At 35.4% G+C, this 18,305-nt stretch overlaps 1 long non-coding RNA gene across 2 annotated transcripts in view; it reads right to left on the bottom strand.

Annotated features, from left to right (window-relative positions):
- Positions 1–6,095: 6,095 nt before the first annotated feature.
- LOC137735212 (uncharacterized) overlaps positions 6,096–18,305 on the bottom strand; it is a 112,920-nt gene continuing 100,710 nt past the window's right edge. For both annotated transcript variants that reach the window (XR_011068620.1, XR_011068619.1), the window contains one exon: positions 6,096–6,335. This is a non-coding gene — a long non-coding RNA (uncharacterized lncRNA). The remainder of the gene's footprint in view (positions 6,336–18,305) is intronic.

Below are 18,305 nucleotides of genomic sequence, written 5' to 3'. Positions count from 1 at the left end.
AGAGAAGCGGGGGAAAGAGAGAATGGAATATTGAAATCAATTTTAACATATTTCCAATTTGGTATTATTTTTAGAACGTGCAAGTTGGTTTTCCACGAGGTGTGAAGTGCATGATTGATGATAAAAAACATAACCAGGAAATGGACAATGCACTGCAGTGTATGAAACAAAATATAAAAAAAAATAGGACCAGGAAACAGACATTGCATTGCAGTGTTTGAATCTAAACGTAAAAATCAAGAGTCGTGCAACGTAGGAGGCTTGTGAGTGATGAAAAAACAAAACTAAGAAATAGACACTACAATGCAGTGTTTGAATCGAAGTGTAAAAAACGGAATTAGGAAACAGACGTTGTGAATCCAAACGTAGAAATCAAGAGTCGCATAGCGTATAAGGCGTGTGAGTGATGAAAAAACGGAACTAGGAAACGAACATTGCAATACAACATCTAAATCCAGGTGTTAAAAACAGAATCAGAAAGTAGACATTGCATTAATCCAGGATTGACCTATTCCAAAATATAAAAAAATATGAGAAAAGGTGCGTCAGTTGAAGTAGGTGCCAGCTGTAGTGGCAAATTTTGTAATTTTCATTTATTTCAAATGCATTTGAATATGTAAGTGTACTAAATTGGAAGCTCAAATATTGAACAACATGATTTACTTCATTTGCTAGTTGGTAAAGACTTCATCTCTCCTCAAAACCAACTGTATTTCTTCAGCTCTTTTTTCTTGGTGAGAATGGAAATTTTTAGTTATCTTTCAAAACTCTAAACTGGTTGTCCTTCTCATATGAAAAATGAGCACTTTTATAAGCCAGTTAAATGGTCCCATGATTCAGAAGCCTAATCAATGTATTTATCTTAGGCATATTACTTGAGGAAAAATGTATGAAGTACTGAATGGTAGTGTGAAGAGTTGGGACATGGAAAATGAATATATTTTTATGTGATTGTACTTATATGAACAACTTAATCCACAACTTTTTCTATGTAATGTATTCTTCAAATACCTATCTTTTGTTCATTATTACGCATAAGGATGCAAATAGACTTTGGTTTGGATGTAGGCAAATTTTAATATGTGATATATCCTACTTATGCTTATCTTTTGTTCCTTATTGAATATGAGGATGTAAATTGATACTCCTTTTATATGGATATATTAGATTTTAATATATTTTCACATGTTTAATAAAGTTTTAAACTTGTGGCATCGCGCGGATTCTATTGCTAGTGTGTACTAGGACTTTGAGAAAAATAATGGTCATAAATGATTTTTTTTTTAGGAAAGAGAACATTTTGGAAAAAGAGCTTTGGAAAAAGAGTTGTATCATGTGTAGACCTGACATTCGTGTCATTTTCATGACATACCTGATATCTTAACGAGTTCTATCGTGTAAAACTCATTAAAGTAAATAGGTCATATGACCCGACCCGAAATCGACCCGTTAATATTATCATGTAATATGACCTAACCCTCTACCCATTAAAAAAAATATTTTAAATCAATAAATAATGAAAATGAAAAACTTAATTTGACCCAAAAAAAATAAAAAACATAATATACTAAATTAGTATATGCATGCCACATTGTCACATAAAGATTACTTCAAAACATAAAAAGATAAAAAAACATTTGCCTCTCAAGTATTACATACTCCAAAATAAGAGCCTCATGAAAAACATAAGCACATTACTATAAAATACCGAATGTTCATGAATATGCAAAACGAAGGCAGTTGCGTTTCAATTAAGTTGAGGAACCTTACATTTTTGTATATATGCTTTCACATTTTGTAGACTTGTACACTAATGTTTAGGAATTTTATTTATTTTGAACTCCTTAAAAATACTATTTATGAGGGTTTGTATGGTTTTAAAAATTCAAACGACGATGTACCCATACTTAAAGAGCATAGAGGATGCGATCACGAGTTTTTGCATATTATTTCACTTTTTCAGCACTTGTACATTAATTATTATAATTTTTAATGTATTTGATAGTTTTAAATTACTTGATATTTTTATTTTTAATGTGTTTTATAATTTTTTTTATCTCACTTTTTGCCTATAGTATACTATAAAAATAAATAAATATGTAAATAAAACTTAACTTTTTTAAATTTATATAGAATAATAATACAATAATACATATTTGTTATACAATATGACTATTGTTTTTTTAGTAGTTTAAAAATTAAACTCATCAAAATAACTTTTTCCTTAACGTGTCAAAGCGGTTATCTGCGTGTCACCTTCGTGTAAACTTGTTAAAGACCTATTATTAATGGGTTCTTATCGTGTGACCCAATAACGACCCAATTATTTATCGTGTTGACCTAAAAATCCGTTAGTTCTGTGTCGTTTATGTGTCGTGTAAGAAATTACTAGATCTAACCATGTATGGCAATTTCAGTGTTGTATAGGAGTATTTTGTTGTAAATAGGTCCATGTGTTGTTATTGTTATGCAGTCATGTGTTATTACAATGGTGAATGCAGGTTGGATATTGGGTTTTGGTGCAACAGATCATATGACGTATGATAAAATATTGTTTCAATCTATGACACGTCCTCATAAAAAGTGTGTGACAACTGCCAATAGTACTACCTCTTCTATTGTTAGAGCAGGAACGTTGTGTCTTACATCCTCTCTTCCCTTACACAATTGTTTATTGGTTCCGTCATTGTCCCACACTTATTGTATGTACCACAAGTCATGGAACAATTGGATTGTGTTGTATTAGTGTATCCTTTATTTTGCTTGCTTCAAGATATTAAGATAAAGGAAATCATTGGGCATGGCACTAACAGAGAATGGCTATATTAAGTGGATAACGTGGTTCCTAGAAGAGTCAATTTGGGTCGGGCATCGCGTAATAGTAATCTACGGAAGGTGTTGTTGTTGCATGCATCGTTTGGTTATTTGAAGCATATGTTATCTGATTTGTTTAGTGGTATTGAAGACTCAAAATTGAAGTGTGAAGTATGTATTTTAGCCAAAAGTCATCGTGCTTCATTCCCTCCAAGTATGAATAAAAGGTCTTCCCTTTGTGCTAGTACACTATGATGGGTGGGGGCCTTCCCTTATTAGTAGTACTTCGGGAAGTAAGTGGTTTGTTACTATCGTGGATGATTACGCCAGTATGACGTGGTTGTATCTATTGAAAAATAAAAGTGAAATTTGTGAAATTTTTCGTCTATTTCATCAGATGGTTAAAACTTAGTATTCCTCTTATATTAAAGTTTTGCATTCAAACAATAACAAAGAGTATATAAATTTTGAGTTATCTTGGTTTCTGCAAGATCATGTGATTGTTCATGAACTACCTCTCTACATACCCCACAACAAAATAGGTTGCAGAAAGGAAGACTTGCCATATCTTGGAGATAGCTCGTGTTTTGCTTATTGGTGCATTTGCTCCTAAAAGTTTCTGGCCTAAAGTAGTAGTATATGCAATTTATGTTATAACTTCATGGTTTTGAATTATCGAACACCACTTCAGGAGCTTGCTCAACATGTTCCAGTAGTTTCTACAAATACTTTGTCATCTCGAATCTTTGGTTGTGTGGTCTATGTTCACATTTAGAAAGCTCATCATAGTAAGCTTGACCCATGTGCATTCCGCTATGTCTTTCTTAGTTTTTCCCTGCATTAGAAGGGATTCAAGTGTTATTGTTTTGCTAGTCAACGTACATTTGTAACCATGGATGTGACCTTCTCGAAATCTTAATACTTTCATTTTTTATCTGTATCCAATTCAAATTACTAGGGGAGATTAGTGATATTGGTGATCTAAGTTGGTTGGAATATACTTTAGGGGGAGAAACCGAAGTTGTGAAAATCTGCCTAGATGTTCACTATGAGCCTACCAAACCAATAACTCAGTTCGATAGGCTCCCACTGAACCAAACAGCCCATTTCTCTAGGTTACAACAAAAGAAATCAAAGAAGTTCGGCTGGGTCTTACCGAAGAGTACCACTTAGATAAGTAGTGCCATATTGAACAATACAGCCTAGTTTAGCAAGAATCTGCCGAATTGCCTAGTATATCGATAATATCCCTCTCTTTTTCTGAACTTGTAGTGCACATTCCATCTCCTCTGAATATCCAAGAAGTAAGTATTTTAAATGATAATACAACTAATCCTGATATTGGTGTGAGTACTTATAAATTGCCAGCAAATTGTGATGTGCCTGACAGGTTCTATCCAGAAGGGAAGGTCAACTATCTGATTACTAATTATATATCATGTAAGTGCTGCTTACTAGAACATATGGCGTTAGTAAATCATATGGAATCAATCAAAATTCCAACTCATGTAGAAGAGCCCTACGAGACCCTATGTGGATACAAGGGATGGATGAAGAAAGGCCAATTTTATAGAAAATTAAAACATGAGGGATAGTGCAATTACCAAAAGGGAAGAAATATGTTGGTTGTCGTTGGTTGTTTACAATCAAGTACAAGGCTGATGAATCAGTGGAAAGGTACAAAGCAAGGCTAGTCGCTAATGGGTACACTAGAATGTATAGTGTAGATTACCAAGAGACCTTTTCTCCAGTAACAAAGATGAATACGGTACGTGTTTTGATTTCCTTAGCATGCAACTATGGATTAGCCTCTTAAATAGTTTGATGTGAAGAATGCGTTCCTTCATGGGAACTTGGAATAAGTGTATATGGTCTTTTCAAGGATATGATAAAGCAATAATACAGAAGTGTGCATATTGCGTGGGCTCAAGAAATCATTGCATGCTTGGTTTGACAAGTTTACTCAAGTAATAAAGAAATATGGGTCACCTAAGTCATTTAGATCACACTATGTTTCTAAAGCGTAGGCTTGGCATTTAATAGGATTAAAAGGACACCATAAAGTAGCACACAAATGTCCTATTGATTTTCCTTATTAACACTAAAATTTGTCAATTGTAGCATATGAAAATAAGGGTCTTTCCCGCAGAAGATTGTTTTATCTTACTACTTAAAATGTCACAAAAACTGGGCTACTGTCCCTACTGACCAGCCACCGAAAAATAATTATTACACCAACTTCCACTTATCTAAAGTCCACAAAATTTTATATGCAGACACTAGACACACAGAGCTACACTCACACAAAGTTTTGGGATTTTTGGAGTTGATTTGCTATTTAAATTAAATCGAACAAAAACAGGACAAAAACATATTTTAAGTAGTTCGCAAATTAAGAAAAACGAGTTAGGGGAATTGCTATCCACCACCAAATAATCATGCAAACATGTTATGTTTCATTCAAATTCCTTTTATTTCTGGATGAAGATGCTCAAGTTGGCTCAATGTTAGAACTCAACCTATTACTCTTTCTTGTGTGGTATGTTAAGAGAATGACATTTTCAACTTAACTTAGTCCCTAGCATGCAACCTAGAATAGCGCGTTCATAGATTTAACAAATAGAAATCATTAAAAATGAAAAGAGTTTGAGTCATCACAAAGCATCGTAAGTACTGGCGTTGTCTTACTTATCCTAGAAATTGATTCACATGTTAATCGCAATTAACGCGTACTACTCTAGAACATATGTAGGTCCTCATTCGACAAGGGCAGACACACACATATTCATAGCATTAAAATCCTAGATATGCTTACTAAGTATGCATCCGTAGAAAACACATAAAGAATTCATCAATGAGACAAGTAGTGAACCAATTTTCATCCATTCATAAAAGTAATTCAAACGAAATGTCATAACAAACTTGCAATCATATTTGAGGCTTCAAGCAGCCCCTAACTACTAAAAATTTAGTTACACAATCCTTAAGTTAAAACAACAGATAGACATGAGTTTGAGAAAATAGAACCGAAAGAAATTGACTGAGGCTTTTTTTTTCCTTCCTTCCCCAACGCTACTTTTAAACCAATTCTTGCTGCATCATTTTCTTCACCTTAACTCACCCACTAATAGCCATTTAGTGATGACAATAATTGAGAGGAAATGGTAAAACAATTGTAACTCCTTGGGTAGCCTTTGCCAATTACTCCCTCTTAATCCTCATCTTTAATTCCATTTCCTATGATATTTGAATAGGTGTCAGCTGGTTTGTTCTTGATTGCATCAGTTTTGGCTGCTAGGTTTATTGGATTTATTGCTTTCAATGCTTTCTTATCAGTTACAAACTGTTCAGCCTCTTGGGAACCTTTCAGTATTAAAATGGCCATAACTTCTTCTAGAAAAATGATATTAACAATCCGCGAAATGATCCAGAAAATAGACATCCGTAGCTTTCCAAGCATATAAGGCTCATTCTCTAATTCATTCTGAGCGGTTCGCAAATTTCTTCCAAAGTCAGCTGACCTGCACAGGCAGTTTTGACGAATTTGTTACTTAAAATCCCATTTGTGCTATTTTTCTTTTCTTTGCTTGACAAATCCTACAAAACATAAAAACAAAGTAAATAACTCAAAAATATAAGGAACTAACTAAGAAAATACAAGTGAATTTGATGTAAAATATATATAAATATGAGCTTAGCAACATTTTGACTTGTTTAATTATCTATGTGGATGATATGATTATTATATGGATGATTCAAAAGAAATCCAGAAGTTACAGGTAAATCTTGCATCTAAATTTGAGATGAAAGATATAGGAGAATTGAAATACTTCCTTAGAGTTGAGGTAGCTCATTCACCAAAAGGTGTTTTCTTATTGCAGCGAAAATGTGTGCTAGATTTATTGAAAGAGACTAGTATGTTAGGGTGTAAACATGTGGATACTCATATGGAAGAAAAACATCACTTGGGTATTTACCCAGATCAGGTTTCTATTGATAAGGATAGATATCAAAGACTTGTAGGGACATTAATTTATTTATCTCATACTCATCCTAATATTTCATATGTTGTATGTGTTGTAAGTCAGTTTATGCACTCACTTAGTGAATATCACATGGCTGCGGTAATGGAAATTTTGGCATATCTGAAGTCTGCACCTGGTAAAGGACTAATTTATGGGAAACATGGGCATCTAAAAAAGGGGTTTACTGCTGCAGATTGGACTGACAATGTTATTGACAGGAGGTCTACATCTAGGTATTTTACGTTTGTTGGAGGATGATGCGAGATTTATACGCACACAAATTAAACCCTCTTTTCGTCAAATTGTAGTATATGTATAAGTAGGGATCGTTCTTAACCGGGGATTAGGAGGGATTGCAAATCACTTGGAAACTGACTCAAAAACGTAAAAACACAATATAAAACACTATACTAGACTCAAAGAATGCAAAACTAAACTTTAAAACACTCAAACAAACTAAAAGACTCAAAACAGCACCAAAACACTCAAATCTGCCTAAAAACCACAATCTGGGCAGTTTTGAGCACTTTGACTACTTTGGACGAAATTGGTTAATAAATTGATTCAAAACACTTAGAAACACAAACTAAGATACTTTCTAACTAAATTGGACACTAAAGTAAAGGGGGATTGAGGTTTATACGAAATTAAAACTAATTGAACAAATTGCAATTAAAACAGAATGTAAATATGAAATTGATGAAATGGAATGAATGGATGATAGAATAGCTAAGGGGTTCATCTCCATACATGTTACACTTGCATAATAAAACGATTTCCAATTGCATTTCAATAAACCATGAATTCTCAATGCTCCAAGTTAATTAGGTCCGCTTAAATTAACCTTCAGATTTCCCTAGATTCATTGGATTGAATGGAATACGCATTACAACCAAATTATTCCTAATCAAAGTCCCTAACTATGGAATACGCATGATAGAGACATTCAACAAAGATCATTAAGTTCAACGGAAATCATAAACATCGACGAGGCATTCGTTACTATGGAATACGCATGAAACTTATGCCAAGAATTCGTTTAACGCGATTGTTTATAAGCAACCTCCACTACTTGTGAATTGATGCGAGATTTATATGCACACAAATTAAACCCTCTTTTCGTCAAATTGTAGTATATGTATAAGTAGGGATCGTTCTGGACCGGGGATTAGGAGGGATTGCAAATCACTTGGAAACTGACTCAAAAACGTAAAAACACAAAATAAATGTATTTCTAACTAATCTAACACTTTAAAATAAATGGGGGATTGGTTTTGGATGAATTTAAACTAAAACAGAAACTTGGAAACAGATTATAAAAACGAAATTGATAAAATAGAATGATGAAAAACTAGTTAGAGGGTTCCTTATCCACACATGAACATAAGCATATAATTTGACTCCCAGTTATGACTTCAACAAACGATGAATGACAATGCTCCAAGTTAATTAGGTCCGCTTAAATTAACTTTCAGATTTCCCTAGATTCATTGGATTGGATGATTGCATACGACAATCCAAAGCATTCCTAATCAAAGTCCCTAACCATGGAATACGCATGATAGAGACATTTAACAAAGATCATTAAGTTCAACGGAAATCATAAACATCGACTAGGCATTCATAACCATGGAAAACGCATGTTAATCCAGCCTAGGGTTTACTAAACACAATCGTGACTAGCGATTTTTACTACTCATGAATATAAGTTCATAACGATTAGGTGAAATTCCCTTATATCCTAGCATCAAGTTTAGGCATGCAAATTAAGTGTCGACCCTCAACCCACATACATAAACAAGTTCTTAATCAAAACAGAAAAGTAAACCACATCTAAAGTTCATGAGTTCATAACTGGAGTAAATCAAATCATAACCAACATATGTCCATGGCTTCAAATTCGCCTCTAACTAAAAAGAAATTAGTTTCACATGTTTAACATAATTGAACAACAAGTTAAATTAAACATGAAAACAGAAACAAGAAAAGAAAGAACAAATGGATGGAAAGTTAGCTACGGGGTTCATCTCCACATATGTTATACTTGCATAATAAAATGATTTCCAATTGCGTTTCAATAAATCATTAATTCTCAACTCCCCAAGTTAACCGTGATGCACTAATTAACCTTCAAATCTTCCTAACGTTATTGAATTGGATGATTGCATACGACAACCCAAAACATTCCCCACAAGTCCCCTACATGATTGCATAATAGAGATACAAGCAAGAATCATTACGCTCTATGAAGATTATAAGTGTTGACGAGGCATTCGTTACTATGATTGCATGAAACTTATGCCAAGAATTCGTTTAACGCGATTGTTTATAAGCAACCTCCACTACTTGTGAATATAAGTTCATAACGATTAGGTGAAACTCACTTATATTCTAGCGTCATATTCATGCATGAAAATTAAGTGTGCACTCTTAATAAACATACATAAATAAGTTATCAATCAAATAGTTAAACAAATTGAATCCACAACTTATGAAACGCAATTAGAATTAATCAAATCAAAATGCAAGCATAAACATATATTTCGAATCCCCCCCTAGCCAAGGGGGGTTTAGTTCCTCATACAAAACAAAGAGAATTAAAATTAAACATTGAAATCAAAGAAACACCTAAACATTCCAACAACTCAAACTTGAATTGTATGAACGTTTAGGCCCTCTTATCTTCCTCTTTATTGTAGCATAAGGTCTAAGGGATGTTGTTGGTGTGTTGAATGGATTGGGGAATGATTGAAATGGAAGAGGAATGGTGTTTGGATTATAAGGGAGAGATGGGAAGCCACGGCAAAGGAAGTTTGGTGGTGTGTTTGTGGTGTGTTGTGTATGAAATGAGATGATATTGAATGAATGAATGCAAGGGTATTTATAGGAGTAATGGAGGGAACATGACAGCTAGGAGGTGGGTGGAAATGTGGCTGCAAGTTTGGTGAATGATTATGAGTGAATGCATGTGAATGTGGCTAGGTTGGAAAGCTGGAAATCTGAAAATGCAAATGGGAATGCTGAAATGCAAAGGTGGCCACGGTTTTGAGTGTGTTTTGTGTTGGAAATGCATGTGAATGCATGTGAATGTTGTTTGTGTGAAGTGTGTGTGGGTTAAAGAGTGAATGGTGGTGTAATGATGAAGTGTGATGGCTGAAAATGTCAAGGGAAATGCATGTGATTGCACGGCAAAGAATTTCAGGATGCATGTGTGTTGGTGTGTTGTGTGATTGTTTTGTGGTTGAATGATTAAGTGGCTGAATTAAAGAATGGGAGTGCATGTGGCTTAGGTGGTGTAATGATGAAGTGGGAATTGAAAGAATGTGGTTGGAAAGTGGAAGGGAAGGCACGGCACAAAGGGGGAAGTGTTGGAAATGCATGTGATGCATGCCAATGTTGTCTTTTGGTGCATGTGTGTGTTGAATGGTGTCCTTTAATTATGCACGGTTTAGGGCTGTTAAGGGGAGAGAAATGGGAGTGAATGTGGCTTAATGATGAAGGGGGAAAGCTTGGAAAGCATGTGGCAAGGTTGGTTGCATGATGATGATGCATGTGAGTTGAAATGCATATGTTTAAATGGTTGAAATGTGTAGACGATTATGAGTATGATAACTGATAAGTGAATGATGTATTAAGTGATAAATGAATGATATGTTAAGTGATAAATGAATGATATGTGGTGAGTGATAAGTGAATGGAAGTGATACGTGATAAGTGAATGGAAGTGATAAGTGAATGGTTTGATAAGTGAATGATATGATAAGTGAATGCTTATAATAAGTGAATGATATGATAAGTGAATGATATGATAAATGAATGCTTTAAGTGTTTAAAATAGGGAACAAAGCCCTTCCTTGCATGGCAAGGAAGGGAGACACAAGGAAACACACGACAATGTCCTAAGGTTGCAAGGAATGTTGTTTTTGTGTTCTAAAATGCGTAGGAGTCTTCAATGATGCTTAAACATGAGGTCTTTTAGGATTTAACTTTCCTACTTCAAGTCTTTAATTTCGTCCATCCTCTTGGCTCCAAGCATATGATATCCATTCCAATCTCTAATTTGCTCCAAAAGGCTCCAAAAGGCATCCTTTTGCATACCTTGCCCTTAGAACCTGAAAACACACAAAAGAAGCATAAAGGACTAAAATAACTAGAGAAACATAACGTAAATGCACGAGAACAAGCCATTTAAGTCGCATGAATATGCTCCTATCAAATACCCCCACACTTATCTTTTGCTAGTCCTCGAGCAAAACAGAAAGAAAAACAAAACAAAACCAAACGAAACAAAACAAGTAAAACACAACCTAAACCTTCCAACAACCGTCTTAGGGATTTCCAATGCACATGACACGTTAAAAATCATCATTCCCACATATTTTAGTCATCTTCACACTTAAGTACATTCTTAATCATAGTCACCATATACTAGTTCACAATTAAGCATTTAAAACCATGTTTTGAATGTAGTAACATGCCTTAGAGAATTTGCTCAATTCCTTACAAGATATGCACTCGATTTTCACTCAGATTTTCTAACTACACACCCTAATCTAGTCATATGTGAGAAGATTGATGTAAACATGAAAACGAACACTCACATATATGTATCACAAAGAACGCAATTTCTGGAGTTAATAAGCATGTTTAGATATGATCTCATGAATGGAATGCTACTACTTAGATGCGAGAACCAGTGACACCATATGCTCATACCAAGTTCAAACTCCACAAATTGAAACACATAACACTCAAGATAGAAGTTGAGGGTTGTAACGGGGCTTGGGGTATTGGCTAACAACGAAAGGTAGGGATAAACAAAAGTTCTTTAAGCAATATCAAGCAAAGTATTGAAATTAAGTCCTAGAATTCCCTTAGAATGCAGAAATCAACTTTTAGACAAATAGGGAAGATTCAAACAACTCTTAGGGCCTAATTCATTGTTTTGGGCCCTTACTTTAACAACCAAAACTTTTCAACTATTTTCAACTCTTTTTTTTTCTTTTCTTTTCTTTTCTTTCTTCTTTTCTTTTTGTTTTCTCTTTTTTTTTTTTTTTTTTTTTTTTTTTCTAACCGTGCCTATGGCACATAAACTCACATCCATCATTCTTCCCCCACACTTATTTCCTGCAACACATTAATCAAAAGGAATTCATTGCTTACTATGCTTCAAGAACAAAGGTAAGGATGATCCTAATCTAAGCTAGGTGAGGATAATGCGGGTTAACAAAGAATATGGGCTAACACGGCTCAATGGGGTTAAACTTAAACACAAAATGGGTGAAGGGCACATGGCTGTTTGCTTTGATGGTGGTCACTACACAACTTCATCCTGAATACGTGTTATGCAAATCAATAACATGCTTTGAATGAAATGGGCATGAGTTCTAGCATTTGGAACTAAGTTATGAAACGCCTTCTAAGTAGTAACCAAGCAATGAATAATGAGATCATGCAACAACTTTAGAAACAATAATGCACAGATTTTAACTCTCCAAATAATGTTTAGGCTCAAGTCTCACCGGGATGTAGCGTTAGTTTGAGTTCCTTCCTTCAAGCATGTTACAAAAACTGATTTTTATCATTTGTGATTACATGTGAATTCGTAAACTATAACTACAAACAAGCATAAACCAAAGAGTATATCAAACGTCCATCCATGTTTATAACTTTCTTTAACCATCATGCAATTAAAAACCAAATCCTCATCATTGTGTTGGAAGGTAACCTACGACACAAACAAACACACAAAAACAACTCTTTTTGGGTTTTTCAAAGCAATTTTTCAAATTTTTATGGTATTTTCGGATTTTTAAGTCAACATACTCTAAAACACTCTAAAATAGCTTAAAAACACTTAAAAACAGTGGGAAACAAGTTTAGACATGTTAGGTGGTAAAACCCTACGAATTTCATGCAAAAATATCTCAAAACAGAATGTTACCCCCCCCCACACTTAAACTAAACATTGTCCTCAATGTTTTAGACACAATTAAACACATTACACATAACATAAAGTAAGCAACAAAGGAAAGGGTTTAGGGACGCAAATCTGAGTGTGAAGCGATTCCCAAGTTCGTCCTTTGTTGATTGCATGGGTTGCCTCCCAAGTAGCGCTTGCTTTAACGTCTTCCAGCCGGACGAAACCTTCTTTTAATCTTCACTCTGGCTCACGGCATGGAGGGGTATGTCCTCCACGGTATACTTCTTGAAATTTCTCGTAGTATGGCTCACTGAATGGGCGGGGATAATGATCCTCCCTGATGGTGGTGTTTCGGTTCCGACAATCCATATAACTGCTCCCACCACCTTTATATCGATTGGGCTCCCGCACCAACGAAGGCAACAACCCCCGGGCTTCTTCACCAAGCCATTCGCACCCACACAAGCACCTCCACAATCTGCCCAAACAAGTTCAGGTAACACCTTAGATAATGATACACTTCTTAAGTTACTAACTAATTTGTCTCAGGGGCAAGAAAACCAAGCCAAAGCCATGCAAAACCAAGATAAGAGGGTGGATCAATTGGAGAAGCAAATTGGGCAGATTGCGGAGTTTGTAGTGCAATTCCGAGACCAAGGCAAGCTCCCAAGCTCAACCATTCCAAACCCAAAGGGAGGGTTCGAAACGGCCAACGCAATTACCTTGAGAAGTGGCAAGGAAGTTGGCATTACATCCAAGCCATCACCATCAAGCCCCGAAAAGGATGAAAAACGGAGAATTGAAGAGGAGGAATTAAGCCAACCCACGGCAAAGGTGGAAACACCTTTGCCGCAAGCTTCAAATGACTCCAAATTGTCTAATTCGGCCAAAAAGGGTAAGAATGTGTCAAATTCGGTTCCGACTAATGTTTTTCCTTTCAATGTGCCTTTTCCTAGTAGGTTCATGCAAACAAAGAAGGAGGAGCAGGAAAAAGACATTCTGGAGACGTTTCGGAAAGTCCAAGTAAACATTCCTTTACTTGATGCCATTAAGCAAGTGCCCAGGTATGCAAAGTTTTTAAAAGAGTTATGCACAACTAGGAAAAGAATTTCAAACAAGGAAGTTGTGAAAGTGAGTGAAAATGTATCTGCGGTTTTGCAACGAAAGTTACCTCCAAAATGTAAGGATCCAGGGAGCTTTACTATCCCATGCATAATTGGAAACAATAAATTTGAACAATGCATGTTAGACTTAGGTGCTTCTATCAATGTTATGCCATATTCCATTTATGCATCTATGAACCTTGGTGAGTTAAAACAAGATGGCGTTATAATTCAATTGGCCGATCGTTCTAATGTTTATCCCAAGGGAGTCCTTGAGGATGTTTTAGTGCAGGTCAATCATCTCATTTTTCCTGCAGATTTTTATGTCTTAGAAATGGAGGATTCGAGCGATGCTCCATCATTGCCACTCTTGGTAGGCCGTCCGTTCATGAAAACGGCCCAAACAAAGATTGATGTGGCCAAAGGAGCACTAACAATGGAGTTTGGTGGTGATATAATTAAATTTAATGTTTATGACTCTATTAAGAATCCTAACGATAGCCGTTCTTGCTTTGTCGTAGATGTGCATAAGGACAAAGGGCCGAGAGGATCCACACTTACCACGAAGGATGTATCAAGCACCACCATTGGAGAAGAACTTGGAGTGATTGGTCTACAACCACCCAATATGGCCGAAAGTCGCCATAGTAACATTATTGAAAGGGCTGCCATTTTTGAGCCCTCACCACACTATGTTTGTAAGTCTACTTATACATATACTACAATTTGACGAAAAGAGGGTTTAATTTGTGTGCGTATAAATCTCGCATCAAATTTTGGCGCCGTTGCCGGGGATTAGGAGGGATTGCAAATCACTTGGAAACTGACTCAAAAACGTAAAAACACAAAATAAATGTATTTCTAACTAATCTAACACTTTAAAATAAATGGGGGATTGGTTTTGGATGAATTTAAACTAAAACAGAAACTTGGAAACAGATTATAAAAACGAAATTGATAAAATAGAATGATGAAAAACTAGTTAGAGGGTTCCTTATCCACACATGAACATAAGCATATAATTTGACTCCCAGTTATGACTTCAACAAACGATGAATGACAATGCTCCAAGTTAATTAGGTCCGCTTAAATTAACTTTCAGATTTCCCTAGATTCATTGGATTGGATGATTGCATACGACAATCCAAAGCATTCCTAATCAAAGTCCCTAACCATGGAATACGCATGATAGAGACATTTAACAAAGATCATTAAGTTCAACGGAAATCATAAACATCGACTAGGCATTCATAACCATGGAAAACGCATGTTAATCCAGCCTAGGGTTTACTAAACACAATCGTGACTAGCGATTTTTACTACTCATGAATATAAGTTCATAACGATTAGGTGAAATTCCCTTATATCCTAGCATCAAGTTTAGGCATGCAAATTAAGTGTCGACCCTCAACCCACATACATAAACAAGTTCTTAATCAAAACAGAAAAGTAAACCACATCTAAAGTTCATGAGTTCATAACTGGAGTAAATCAAATCATAACCAACATATGTCCATGGCTTCAAATTCGCCTCTAACTAAAAAGAAATTAGTTTCACATGTTTAACATAATTGAACAACAAGTTAAATTAAACATGAAAACAGAAACAAGAAAAGAAAGAACAAATGGATGGAAAGTTAGCTACGGGGTTCATCTCCACATATGTTATACTTGCATAATAAAATGATTTCCAATTGCGTTTCAATAAATCATTAATTCTCAACTCCCCAAGTTAACCGTGATGCACTAATTAACCTTCAAATCTTCCTAACGTTATTGAATTGGATGATTGCATACGACAACCCAAAACATTCCCCACAAGTCCCCTACATGATTGCATAATAGAGATACAAGCAAGAATCATTACGCTCTATGAAGATTATAAGTGTTGACGAGGCATTCGTTACTATGATTGCATGAAACTTATGCCAAGAATTCGTTTAACGCGATTGTTTATAAGCAACCTCCACTACTTGTGAATATAAGTTCATAACGATTAGGTGAAACTCACTTATATTCTAGCGTCATATTCATGCATGAAAATTAAGTGTGCACTCTTAATAAACATACATAAATAAGTTATCAATCAAATAGTTAAACAAATTGAATCCACAACTTATGAAACGCAATTAGAATTAATCAAATCAAAATGCAAGCATAAACATATATTTCGAATCCCCCCCTAGCCAAGGGGGGTTTAGTTCCTCATACAAAACAAAGAGAATTAAAATTAAACATTGAAATCAAAGAAACACCTAAACATTCCAACAACTCAAACTTGAATTGTATGAACGTTTAGGCCCTCTTATCTTCCTCTTTATTGTAGCATAAGGTCTAAGGGATGTTGTTGGTGTGTTGAATGGATTGGGGAATGATTGAAATGGAAGAGGAATGGTGTTTGGATTATAAGGGAGAGATGGGAAGCCACGGCAAAGGAAGTTTGGTGGTGTGTTTGTGGTGTGTTGTGTATGAAATGAGATGATATTGAATGAATGAATGCAAGGGTATTTATAGGAGTAATGGAGGGAACATGACAGCTAGGAGGTGGGTGGAAATGTGGCTGCAAGTTTGGTGAATGATTATGAGTGAATGCATGTGAATGTGGCTAGGTTGGAAAGCTGGAAATCTGAAAATGCAAATGGGAATGCTGAAATGCAAAGGTGGCCACGGTTTTGAGTGTGTTTTGTGTTGGAAATGCATGTGAATGCATGTGAATGTTGTTTGTGTGAAGTGTGTGTGGGTTAAAGAGTGAATGGTGGTGTAATGATGAAGTGTGATGGCTGAAAATGTCAAGGGAAATGCATGTGATTGCACGGCAAAGAATTTCAGGATGCATGTGTGTTGGTGTGTTGTGTGATTGTTTTGTGGTTGAATGATTAAGTGGCTGAATTAAAGAATGGGAGTGCATGTGGCTTAGGTGGTGTAATGATGAAGTGGGAATTGAAAGAATGTGGTTGGAAAGTGGAAGGGAAGGCACGGCACAAAGGGGGAAGTGTTGGAAATGCATGTGATGCATGCCAATGTTGTCTTTTGGTGCATGTGTGTGTTGAATGGTGTCCTTTAATTATGCACGGTTTAGGGCTGTTAAGGGGAGAGAAATGGGAGTGAATGTGGCTTAATGATGAAGGGGGAAAGCTTGGAAAGCATGTGGCAAGGTTGGTTGCATGATGATGATGCATGTGAGTTGAAATGCATATGTTTAAATGGTTGAAATGTGTAGACGATTATGAGTATGATAACTGATAAGTGAATGATGTATTAAGTGATAAATGAATGATATGTTAAGTGATAAATGAATGATATGTGGTGAGTGATAAGTGAATGGAAGTGATACGTGATAAGTGAATGGAAGTGATAAGTGAATGGTTTGATAAGTGAATGATATGATAAGTGAATGCTTATAATAAGTGAATGATATGATAAGTGAATGATATGATAAATGAATGCTTTAAGTGTTTAAAATAGGGAACAAAGCCCTTCCTTGCATGGCAAGGAAGGGAGACACAAGGAAACACACGACAATGTCCTAAGGTTGCAAGGAATGTTGTTTTTGTGTTCTAAAATGCGTAGGAGTCTTCAATGATGCTTAAACATGAGGTCTTTTAGGATTTAACTTTCCTACTTCAAGTCTTTAATTTCGTCCATCCTCTTGGCTCCAAGCATATGATATCCATTCCAATCTCTAATTTGCTCCAAAAGGCTCCAAAAGGCATCCTTTTGCATACCTTGCCCTTAGAACCTGAAAACACACAAAAGAAGCATAAAGGACTAAAATAACTAGAGAAACATAACGTAAATGCACGAGAACAAGCCATTTAAGTCGCATGAATATGCTCCTATCAAATACCCCCACACTTATCTTTTGCTAGTCCTCGAGCAAAACAGAAAGAAAAACAAAACAAAACCAAACGAAACAAAACAAGTAAAACACAACCTAAACCTTCCAACAACCGTCTTAGGGATTTCCAATGCACATGACACGTTAAAAATCATCATTCCCACATATTTTAGTCATCTTCACACTTAAGTACATTCTTAATCATAGTCACCATATACTAGTTCACAATTAAGCATTTAAAACCATGTTTTGAATGTAGTAACATGCCTTAGAGAATTTGCTCAATTCCTTACAAGATATGCACTCGATTTTCACTCAGATTTTCTAACTACACACCCTAATCTAGTCATATGTGAGAAGATTGATGTAAACATGAAAACGAACACTCACATATATGTATCACAAAGGCATCCTTTTGCATACCTTGCCCTTAGAACCTGAAAACACACAAAAGAAGCATAAAGGACTAAAATAACTAGAGAAACATAACGTAAATGCACGAGAACAAGCCATTTAAGTCGCATGAATATGCTCCTATCATGAATATAAGTTCATAACGATTAGGTGAAACTCACTTATATTCTAGCGTCATATTTATGCAT

Source organism: Pyrus communis, chromosome 5 (genome assembly GCF_963583255.1).
Source record: "Pyrus communis chromosome 5, drPyrComm1.1, whole genome shotgun sequence".
Taxonomy (NCBI): Eukaryota; Viridiplantae; Streptophyta; class Magnoliopsida; order Rosales; family Rosaceae; genus Pyrus; species Pyrus communis.
This window is presented reverse-complemented; position numbering and strand designations above follow the sequence as displayed.